General features: G+C 40.0%; 1 protein-coding gene across 4 annotated transcripts in view; it reads right to left on the bottom strand.

Annotated features, from left to right (window-relative positions):
• Positions 1 to 12125, bottom strand: part of LOC100645828 (dystroglycan 1) — a 106573-nt gene that overhangs the window by 54362 nt on the left and 40086 nt on the right. For 2 of the 4 annotated variants that reach the window (XM_012308555.3, XM_012308559.3), the window contains exon 2: positions 7506 to 7519. The exons of 1 other annotated variant lie outside the window; for it this stretch is intronic. The gene's annotated coding sequence lies outside the window, so the exon portion shown is untranslated. Of the gene's footprint in view, positions 1 to 7449; positions 7470 to 7505; positions 7520 to 12125 lie in introns of those variants that run through there. One more of the 4 variants, XM_048405894.1, reaches the window with a different exon arrangement.

Here is a 12125-nt window from a genome sequence, read left to right as displayed (position 1 = left end):
GACAGGAGAAAGTGTGTCAGAGTGTCGAATCCTTTTTGAGAAATTTTCAATGGTCTCCGAAGATTGGAACAGCGACTAACCACGAAGAGAAGGCAGCTATTTACGACGATTTCTGCGGAACACGAGGACGCAGCTTGCAGCCAGAGGCGGTCGTGCAGAAGTGATAAAAGAGAAGGGAAAAAAAACAGCGGGAAACAAGAGAGATAAAGGGCTGGTAATAAGTATCGAACGAAAGACGATCGAGAGAAAGGTTGAAGGAGGCAGACAGGGTGGGAAGAGTATCGCAATAAAAAGCTGAGAGAAAAACTGATCGGAAAGGTTAAATGCTGACGGCGGATAGACGCGACCAGACAGCGTTCCCATAAACATAACCCATGCAACCGACGTAAAACATAAAACTGGCTGAAAGAATGATGGTCGACTTAGGACGAGCACAATGGTACCCATTCAGGCAAGTTTACGCGGCATCGTTTAAGCGTCGTTATCACAATACGGCGAACCTTCGTGCCCTGTGTTCCATCCAACGTCGGACCTGACTGACGTGTAGACGTGCCACGGGTAGAGGAAAGTCGATGACGAAAGGCAAGTGTCGTTTGTGGATCGTATTAGAAAATTCATTGGTTTTCATTTTTATGCTACGCGTTTATGGGCAATTTCAGAGTAAAAATGTACAGAATTTGGAGGATACGCGAAGATATGGGAAATGTGCAAGATATTAACTTAATCTACGACTCTCCAAGAATTCCTTCACGTTCATCCGAATATCGCAGAAATATTTCTTTCCAACGTTGTCTTCGTACCAGTGAAACTAGATAATTACCGTTTCCAATCAATTAGCACGTCGAAATTATGCTACAATTTACGGACGCGTGATAAATCATGTGGAAGCTAAGATTCTTTCTGTCGTTTATCGTGTCACGTAGAAGACACAAGAAATCGCGAAATTGACAGATCACCGGTGATATCCTCGCGTCACAGTTCGGACGTTTTACAAATAAGGTAAAGAATTGAACTTTGGATATTGCGGTAAAATTTATTGTATGAATCCAACAAAGTGACGGCTCAAGGTGTTAGAATAAAGAGAATGTCGAGAGCTGATTTTTGGAAGGTCTGTTCGAAAAGTGTCTTTCTTTCGCAACGTGTTTTTTACAACAGTGTAGCTTCATACAAAGGTGAAACCAAGTCTGTGAAATCTCGTGCTGTTTATCTCAACAGAATAAAATGGATCGTACGTAATTCGACAAAATGATATAAAACAAAAAACCTTGTGTATCTATTATTTTCTCATAAAACGAAAGAAATTTTTCGGACAAGCTAATAAAATGCTCATTCTTGGTCACTGCTATTTAACGGGTGGAATAAATTCCAGGTCTCGTTTGTTCGGTCGTGTCCACGAGGATATGAAACTGCATAAAGGTAAGTGGACGTATCCAGGTAGAGACAAATCGTAATAATATCAAGCGAGTAAAACAACATATGTGAATCAGGAATTTTGCTATTGCAATTGCCACGAGTCATAATCAGAGTAGTGTGATCTATGTGACATTTAACACGTTGACTGCCACGCGTGTTTTCACTGAAATCTCCGTCAGACCACGCGTTACCAAGCGTTCTCTGCTAGGTACTTCCATCGATATTTTAGTAATGCGAGTAAATAATTTTTTTAATAAACCATTTTCGTATTTCCTTTATAACAATTCAATAGTTTTATTATTTCCTCTAGAATATCTTTTCAAATACGTACGACGATCCTTCGCAAGTGGTCAAATAAGCGCCACCCGAATACGGATGACGCGACCCTACCGGAAACTTTGCTGTCACCCGAATGTGGGTGTCGTGGCAGTCAACGTGTTAAAGGGTGCTTAGTATGTATAAAATACGAGCCACGCCTTCTATATCGGAAAGACATAAAAAAACAGAGTAAAAGAAGCCTTTATGGGTATTAACACTTTGACTGCTACGCCGAAATCACATGCTTCGCTCAGGACGCCACGGGGGTATTTTTATTATTCAAAGCATATAATGGCAAAATAATAATAAATTGATGATGCAAAACAACATTCTTCCCCAATGGACCGTTTATCTCATTGGTGGTCACGGATGACCTACGTGGCGCCTTGGTAGCAGTTGATAGCGACATATTATAACAAAGCTTCGTTTATTTCAACAAACCATTCGCATTCGTTATTTCGTCGTAAGCAAAACGTGCAGAATATATTGTTGAAACGTGTTGAAGATATTAGTAAACGGTATTTACTCATTCTATATACAGGATGGTTGGTAACTGGTGGTACAAGCGGAAAGGGGGTGATTCTACGCGAAAAAAGAAGTCGAAAATATAGAATAAAAATTTTTCGTTTGAGGCTTTGTTTTCGAGAAAATCGACTTTGAATTTTCGCTCGGTACGCGTGCACTTTATCACGTGTCGTTATAACGGATCTCACTGTAGATCGTTGCCTCGATGGATATTATCGCAGTTTAAGTTTGTTTTTGCCGTAACGGAAAATTAGGAATACATAATGAAATAATATGAAGTAATCATAAAGTTTATTATTACAAAAATTGTTGAAAATGTTGCCTATTCTGCCGAACACATACTTCTGTTCTTCTAATTAAATTTCTATGAACACTTTCTGACGTATTAATTTATAATGGGCAACATTTTCAGCAATTTTTTTAATAATAAACTTTATGATTACTTCATATTATTTCATTATGTATTTCTAATTCTCCGTTACGGCAAAAGCAAACAAACTAATATCCATCGAGACAACGATCTACAGTGAGATCCGTTATAGCGAGACGTGATAAAGCGCACGCGTACCGAGCGAAAATTCAAAGTCGATTTTCTCGAAAACAAAGCCTCAAACGAAAAATTTTTATTCTATATTTTCGACTTCTTTTTTCACGTAGAATCACCCCCTTTCCGCTTGTACCACCAGTTACCAACCACCCTGTATAATATTAAGGTATGTGCGCACTTCTAACTTCAATTATATGATTATAAAGCACCATTTACTATTATCTTTTAAGGTGTGTTTATAATAATATTCGTAGATTAGCACTCAAAGATATGAATGCAAACACAGTGCACAGTTAGATGCAAGATTTGTTCTCATTTTTTTTATTGATGTTCTAATAAAAATGTTTAATCGTTCAATGGAGCATTTTTTATTTCAAAGTACCTTCTATTTATCGGTTATATTCAAAATACCCTAACTGTCAATTTTCATTCAATTTTTACAATTGCAAAAGTTAAAGCGTCACCAATGACCTTGGCATCACAGGAGAAATCATGGCGGGTCATATATGACCCAGCGTGGCAGTCAAAGTGTTAATACTACGATCTTTGAGACGTAGCGTCTGTTCTGAAGAGCAGATAGTCTGTCAGGTTCAATGATTACGAATTGAATATCGCTTACACGTAATAGCAAAGACATTGTTCGTAAAACGTTGCGCATAATCCTATTTTACATCGAAGAAGCGAACGATTCGGATTCAGTACGCTTCGATACGAGATTATTGTCTGCGAGCCAAAGTACGTAATTTACCGAGGAAGAGAAGAATACAAAATGAACGCGAATAGAAGAAGACATTATCCCCTCTGATTCGATTTATACACACCGATGCTGAAAATTCATGGCGGTTGCTCGATAATCCGACGATCTAGTCCTACCGATACACTCACGTAATTAGCTAGTATTGCACGAGTTCCATCAATCTCGTTCAACATGTACGTTGCACGGCTCGACCACACGCATCGTGCACCTCTAGTCACGTTTACAATCTCTGTAACATTGCACCTCACCGATACACGCTGCGTCCTCTTCATTGTCGCAATAATTTCTAATTAACCAACGTTGAGCCGCGAGCCTCGTTCAAACTTGGACTATCCCCTTTAGAATCATCATAGACCGAAATACGAAATAAATCAGGTTAGATTGCTGCAGAGAGAGGCGGATATCCCAGCGTGATATCAAACACACCGACGTTTAGTTTCTATAGGGTGGTGTTCAAACCCATAATGGCTCATAATTGCACAGTCGGCGGCCGATTGAATCCTATTAATTTCGGTCGTCGTTGTAGCTCCCTGCTGCTATCATTATCAACGTTGTTCCCTGGCTGAACGTCGTGCTCCCTTGAAAATACCGTGGTCAGTTCGCGCTAGTACCGCGTAATTAACGTAATTACCGGTCAGCTTAATTATCGTTCGATCGAGATGGAAAACTTGGAAGTACAAAGCTTCTGTGTGTGTTAATAGAAGCAAGAAGTTTCGACAGCTGCTTTTATTTCCAGGTAATAGAGTGCAACGTTACTGACTCTGGATTACGATATGGAAATTGTAGAGAGAAACGAGAGATCGGTGGTTGAAACGCAGACAGAAGCGCGAGGATTACGAGTGGCGTGTAAAAATTGACAAAGTTTTGAATTTGTTTAACAAGCGAATAGAAAATGGAAAGACGAGATAGTTCGAGACGATATTAACGTAGTTGTTGATTTTATCTCGACGTTTTTCGAAGGAAAGCTTTTACACAACGGCGACGTTACGCGCTACATGCAAAAGCTTTTCCGCTGAAATATCGCGCAGCCATCTTGACTAGATCTCTTAAAATGAACAATCTCTCTTCGACCAGTAAAATATAGAATCTGTGCGAAACGTATCGCAGAATTTTTCAAGCCAATCAACGACTGTAGAAGCTTTAAGAAACATTTCTTTACAGAATTCGGTATTTTGAAATTACGATGACGGTGCAGACCCCTAAGAATTCAGCAAATAGAAACGAGCTTAGGGATGATAAGTCTGTTCTTTGTACGCGAGGATACTCGGCTTCAAAATTATCTATGTTTGCAAAGTGACAAAATATCTGTAGCTCGGAGAAGGCGAGTAGATTAAATTGGAAAGAATGTAACAGTGTAGTTCGTGTTTGATTTTTTGATGGAACGAAGAAGTCCGTTTTCCATGGCTTCAGCTCGCTTTAATACAGGTCACAGTGGCAAAAAAGAAAAACCGGCCAGGCCCGAGTCCAGGCCAACACAGCGAGACATGTGTTACGTGTTAACTCGGCTTTCTCGGCGACCAGTTGCATCAGCCGGAGGAAACGACGAGATTGCCAGTCCCTCTGGCTTCAGCCTGCACAGTCAATTAACACTTGCTGCTTTTTTCATCCTTCTTTTGCATATTCCTTTTTGTCCCCTTTCGGCTCTCTCGTTCGTTCGTCGATGAGCAATGTGACTTTCGTAGCGAATCGGTATCGATTCGCTTCGATTATTACACCAAGAGAAAGAGAGTGCAGTTTGATTGACAATTTTTAAAACTTCATATACGTTTTTTGTATTTTTCTCTCTTCTATAAAATCCTTTTCTACATCTATGCTTTTGAGTACTGCTTCCCTATTTCTTATTCTGTAACACTTTGCTTTGATATTATATTATCGCGTGGCTAATAAGCAATTTCTTTGTACCAGTTAGCAGTTCCTGTTCCTGTTATCAGACTCAAAAATATGTACATAGCGATTAACCGCAATTACTTTATCTTCTAAACTGTAATTTCCTTATCTTCTTACGAACAAGAAAAGATCCTTTTAATGTGGGTTTCTTGTAGCAAGTGAAGCCGGTAAATTTACAGTAAAAGTAAAAGAAGAAAATGCCGTAGAAATTTCCACGAGGTCTGCGTCTCGTCGCTCAAAATCTGATACCATTACGAGTCTTACAGCTGAAAAAGGCACAGTTCTGCTGCTCGAATACTTGAAAGCTTCGAAACTTTACTTGAAAAACCGTGGTTGCTATGACTCAGAGGCACGCTATTACGTGTTATTTCTTCCGATCGTCCCTCAAACGGAGACATATTTCATCCTTATCGTCGACCATAATCGCGCCGGTTTGAAAATTCACACGATACAAGACAAACGAACTTCCAACGCGATGAAATATCGAGAGGAGGGATTTTATCTGCATTGGTTCGATCCAATGGCTCCATGAAAACAGCGTTTGCGACGACAAATGCCGACTCTCGTGAAACATCAGATAAAAATTTATTTAACTACTTCGTATTATCGCGAATTTCTCTGAAATTAGCGGTTCGATAAAATAAAAAGATGGCTATATCGAACGTGAAAAACGAAAAGCGCCCGAGGCAAACGTTCATTCGGGTCACGCGCTTCGCACGAATTAGCGTCGACGAATAGTCATTAGCGTGAACTTTTAACAAGCGTTTCGAGCAGATGCGAGCATTCAGCAGCAAAACTTGCAACAAAGAACGGCTGAATCCGGGCGCAGCCTGTACGCTTCGACATCTGCAACCGCGACTTTTTCTCATCCGAACCGTTTGCAACTCAACCCTGTTGCTAATTGTTCTACGAAAGCTTCCATGCATCCTGCACCATGGATATTATTTATTCGCCTATTTGCTTATGGTATACAGAGATTGCGCATATTGAAGATCTTTCAAAGTAAACGTCTGAGCTTTGAACGTTAATCAGTTTTCAACATTCATCACTTGCAACGTTAACACTACAACTACCACACCAGTCAAATTCAATGGTTTACAATTTTATTTTAAAATTCCTACTTCGTGTTATATTTTTTAATGATGTCATGACTTTCGTAACGGCAATTAAAAGGATAATATAACGAATTTTATTTTGCTCTTTATGTATTCAAACTGAAAATAATTTTGTGTCGAGGCTACTTATACCAATACCAATCAAAGTGATTGGTACTTGTCGAAGTGTAAAAGGGTGCTGCAATCTGTTTATCGAATCCCAATTAACCAGTTTCCTCGTTTTGTACAACTTCCCACGCGTTTTTAAAATTTTCACTGCGTATCATTCGATATGACGATATCTGGATCGATCGCTAGATCGCTAAATGCCAACACAAGAAATATCACAGCAGTCAAAATGACTGGTTCTACAATTTTATAAATGTATCAATCCTCGTTTAGGGATCATAATCCCAGATGAATTAATAATATCAAAATTGTACTACATAACATGGAATTGCTTCTGTAAGAAAGTAGTAAATCAATAAGTATAAAAATATTCTACAATTACGTATTTTTTAAAGATCAGTCATTTTGATTGGTTTTGGTAGAAGTAGCTTCGTGTTAACTATCGGTAGTTGTAGTGTTAATCGGTTGGAAAATTCAGGAGAAAATTTCACTGTCATTCGTGAAATATATCGAATGAACGAGACCATTGAACGACAGCTAAATATCGGAAAATCCTGCTGTATAAGTGCGGAGATTAATTAAAACCGTGGTTGCAAAATGTAAAATAGTCGCGGAGATTGATTTTGCAAAGGCGAAGATTGGTGAAACGGTAGTCTGAAAGAGTACGTTTACTCAAAAGCGGTATTTTCTACGGACCTCGTCCTCTTAGGCGTTGAACGAGCTTCGAAGAAGGTCACGAGAAAACAGAAGATAATGCGTGTTGCAAAAGAATCGATTACCTCATCTCCGAAACTTCTTCCTTGTCTGCCGTATAATTAAATTCGTGTCCACGTACCTCGAGTATTTGACCTAGAAAAAGGAGATAAAAATTCTTTTTATTCGATATTACGATAGCCTTCTTATCGCCATAGTCATTTTATCGAATTTTCGTAAAACGATGGAATAACGTGCATCGAAAGCCAAATAGTTTCATCGTTTCCTTGTTACTCGAATATTTGTAATGTTGGCTTGGCAACTAAGTGATTGCGGATTTTGTCATTAGGCGGCATTGACAAAATCCGCAATCACTTAGTTGCCAAGCCAATAGATTTCAAGATAAATATATCGCCGTTTGACGACAAATATTCGCATACCAATAGCTTCTATACGAACATTGTCAGATTCGTTGCAAAATTCTACCGATACAATGGTGACAGTCGCGCCTCGTTAAAATGCCGACGAAATTTCAAAAGATTTCGTATAAAGCGCATACGCGAAATGTTTCTACAGGTGTCGGAATATTTTCACGAACCACGGTATATCGCGGCCGGCACTTCAGAAATTCCACTTTATTAGAAACGATCGCCTAGATATAGGGTTTTCGTCCGTGCTATAGGAACTAAGTCCTACAGTGTGCCATATACCGAAGCTATTAATCAACGTGAACTATGGACTCGGAAATGCGTGTAACTCGGTCTATAGATAACTATGGATAACTATGTGCACGAATAACTGGAATCGCTATAGAATCGCTATAAATACACACGTAAGTTTCTTGGCAATCGGTTTAGTGATAGTGGTGGAAATTCCAGGGTTTGGAGATAAAACGTACGCGAAAGTTTTTGATAAGGATGAGTCACGTTAATTTACTTCGAACGATTCGTGCAGTGACGCAATGCAGTGGAATTGGTCGGCTCGTGCGAGTACATTCGATTGGAACAATCCAGCTGCGCAAGATTAAGCGTTTGGATATCAGTGGTCTAATTTAAGTCACTTTGAAGCGGCTGCCTAAATACCGCGTGGTGAGATCAATTATTTACATATTTAGTACACCGATAGACACAAACGAACTGTAGTCCATCCTAACGGTACTTTCAAACGAAATTAAGCGAGGAATCTTGCATCGGTCGCGAGTGATTTCAAAAATCGGACAAATTTTAGTATCATACGCATATCTGGCTTTGCTTCAGAGACTTGGAACTTTCTGACTCTCGTATTACATATCGAACAGTTTCACTCAGTCTAGTCCTGGAAAATCCGAGATCTCGCGTTGTATGACGCCGCAACACGCCGCTCCAAGAAATAATAAACGTAAAATCCCGTTGATTTCATAAGAGAAAGAAATTCGACGAACTTCATCAAACGTACACCAAAGTGCGAACGCAGGAAGATGCAAGCGGCGAGGAAAGTAAAGAAAAGAGATAAAATATCGATCGAGCCGTTGGAACTGCGGTGCACTTTGCATAATTTTGACATTCCTAAATTAAACATACTCCGACATAATCTCCCCAGGGGACAAGTCCTTTTTTTCTCTCGAAACAGAAGCGTTAATGGTCTTCCACTTTCCCCGAAGTGCGATTAACCCACGAAACACAGGCTGCATAGTGTTTGGAGTGGCGTGGTCGCATGTTTAAAAGCTCATCCTATCCGACAATAGGAATTCCAGGCTCCTCATTCGTCAAGCCAACCGCATTTTCGTCGCTCAGCCGCAGCAACGTCAGCTTCTAGGAAGCCTTCGAATGTGGAGCATTAAAATTCAACGGGGCATCAAGAATGTAAAGCGTAAGCGACCTTTCCGGCTGGTCGGCCTACAGAGAAAATTCTCTCTCCCTCTCTCTCTCTTTTTACACGGTGTTAAAAGTCTGCGAGGGACAGGAGACTCGCGTCCAATAGGAGAGGAGGGGACCAAGCCTTCGTACAAGTTCTCGTCTCTTCCATCTCTACGGATTATCCTGGACTACCGGCCGATGTCCCTCCTCATTTGTCGTCCCTTTATGGCTCGTCAGTGATTCTCCATCGAAACTCGTCCCTCTTCCTTCTTCTGCTGTTCGTTCCACGATTTACGCGGCTCCATAATAGTAATCCTTTTGTGTCGTAAAGGTAAGATGATTTTTCAGGATCCGTTCTGGTTACGTGGCTTAACACGTTCACCGTATGGATTCGATTTTCGTTTATAATATCCCGACGAATAATTCTCATAGAACAGTTTCATAGAAGAATCGTGTGCAATATGTCCGAGTGAAAAATCGTTTTATATGATAGCAGAGCTTTGTATTAGGTTGCCCGAAAAATTTAACACGTTGACTGCCGCGCGTGTTTTCAATGAAATCTCCTTCAGGCCACGAGTGTCGTATAGATTCGATGGTTTTTTATGCCACTACAATTAGAAAAGGAATCAAATGGTATCGAACACCTGGCGTTCAACTGCTTCTGGGAACTTCTGTTGTAAACGCTTCGACGGTTTACAAAATTGCAACAGGGAAGGATGTAAATATTGGAATATTTAGAGTTCGCTGTTCGAAAAAATGATTTCTGGAGAAGCATTAGACGCGCGTGCAAACTATGTTATGCAGATAAAAGACGTCGAATGGACCGAACAAAGACTCGAGAGAATTTAAAGGAAACAACTTATTGTCCAAATTGTCTCGACCAACCTCAACTTTGTATAAAATGCTTTAAAGTTTTACAATTTAAATAATTTTCTTAATAAACCATTTTCGTATTACTTTTATAGCAATTCAATAGTTTTATTACTTCCTGTGGAATACCTTTTTAAATACCTACGATGATCCTTCGCAAGTAGTCAAATAAGCGTCACACGAATACGGGTGACGCGGCAGTCAACGTGTTAAGGTGATGAATAACAATTTCTGTTTTATATTATTTTATTGATTTAGGTATGATCCACTTCGTTCTATTTCTATCATTATGTTCGTGCAAACCAATAAACTAATATAAAACAAAAAACATTGTACGTCTATTATTTTCTTATAAAACGAAAGAAACTTTTCGGACAACCTAATACTTGCGAATATATTCCGATTTTGTCTCTCACAAATTCGCTATCTTTAATTCAACTTGCAAACATTTGTACAGATAAAATCAATTACTATAATAAGTACTTTACTTCGTTTCGCTTTACTTTTATACAAAAAGCGTTTAATCCTACGTTTTAAACTTCCCGTAGATGCATAAAGATTCGCAATGTGCGCATAACGTAAAAGCAGGTACCGTGCTGGCTGGTTGACCATTCGTGGTGAACGTGTCAGTCACGAAAGGAACGTATGCCGCTCTCTACTTTTCACCGTCTCTAAAAACACTTCGATAACGAGTCGTGACACAGTGTTGATCGGTCGTCAAACTTATATTAATAGGTAAAACTTTGTCCAAGTGAAACCGTACCATATACACACGATCAGATCGCACGAACTTGTAACGTGGTGCTTTTCGCTAGTTTTTACTTCGATCGCGAGTCGGTTGCGCTTTCGGATATTTAGACGATGGACAACGAAATTTCGTCGTAGATAAGCGGATCGAATATGTTAGGTTGGCGAATCGTGATTCAAGTTTATGCAAAGTGGTCACGCGAAATAGTAATCTGGCTGGCGAACTCGGTCGCGTTATATAGGCGTTTTATACATCGGCGGGATATTCGAGCAAATCCGAGAAGAGCAACGCACGGCGCACAATTTTTCGGCGATCGAACGCTCGGTGAAAGTAGTCGAAAACGTTTCCACTGTGAGTAGAGTGTGCGTGGCTGGACGCGAATTCGTGCAAACCGGTCACGCGAGCCGATAACGCGTTTGCTGGACACGCGCCGGATAAAAATTCAACGGCCAGGCGTAAAGTGCAACGCGCGATTACAACATTTACTGGCGTAATAATAAAAGTGTGCGTGAGTCGGTTACGTGGAGTGCGTTATCGCATAATACCGTTGGCCTGTTAATAGACTTAATCAAGAGTAATAGACCGTGCGTCTACCTATTAATAGAGCAACCGTTATGGCGTGTGCCGCGATCCACGCTAATCCGATGACGTAGATCGTAGACATCATGTACATCGTCTATTCCTCGTATCTCTTCTCGGATTTCTCTTTTCGATTTTCTATTTCAACGTTGACTGTTGGATCAAAGCTGCGTGGCCTGGCTACGCGACCGAATACTTTTTCCTTAAAAATTTTCAATTTCTCGACGCCACTTGGAGAACATTGGGTGGGTGGGTGACGGCGATCTGGCGTTATCGGTAGACGCGTTAAGATTTTAACTTTGATGGAGTGACTGACCCGAACCCAAACTCAACTAAACCCATCTAATTTCCTTTTGCTAGAAAGACACGCATTACCTGCCAACTACCAACTTACACAATTCTATTCACGCGTTCGCTACTATGATAATTACTTGTATCTGACAGTGGAATTGACGCGGTCCATGAAGGGTCATCGATTGAGCAAACCTAGAATAAGCAAAAAGATGCGCCGCTGCAAATCCATAAAATTTCTATATAAAGCCACGACTTGATCATTTCGATTACTCTGGTAGTTTTGGTATTAAATAATTCGTTCCATTTAACACATTGTCGACCGGCAATTTTGCTGAGAATTTATCTCATGTCACCGGCTGTTATTTCGTAATTGGATGTGGAAGTAAAACAATATAAATAAACTTTAATTAATTATTGACATATGTGTAATTTTGTG

Source organism: Bombus terrestris, chromosome 5 (assembly GCF_910591885.1).
Source record: "Bombus terrestris chromosome 5, iyBomTerr1.2, whole genome shotgun sequence".
In the NCBI taxonomy this organism is placed as follows: domain Eukaryota; kingdom Metazoa; phylum Arthropoda; class Insecta; order Hymenoptera; family Apidae; genus Bombus; species Bombus terrestris.
This window is presented reverse-complemented; position numbering and strand designations above follow the sequence as displayed.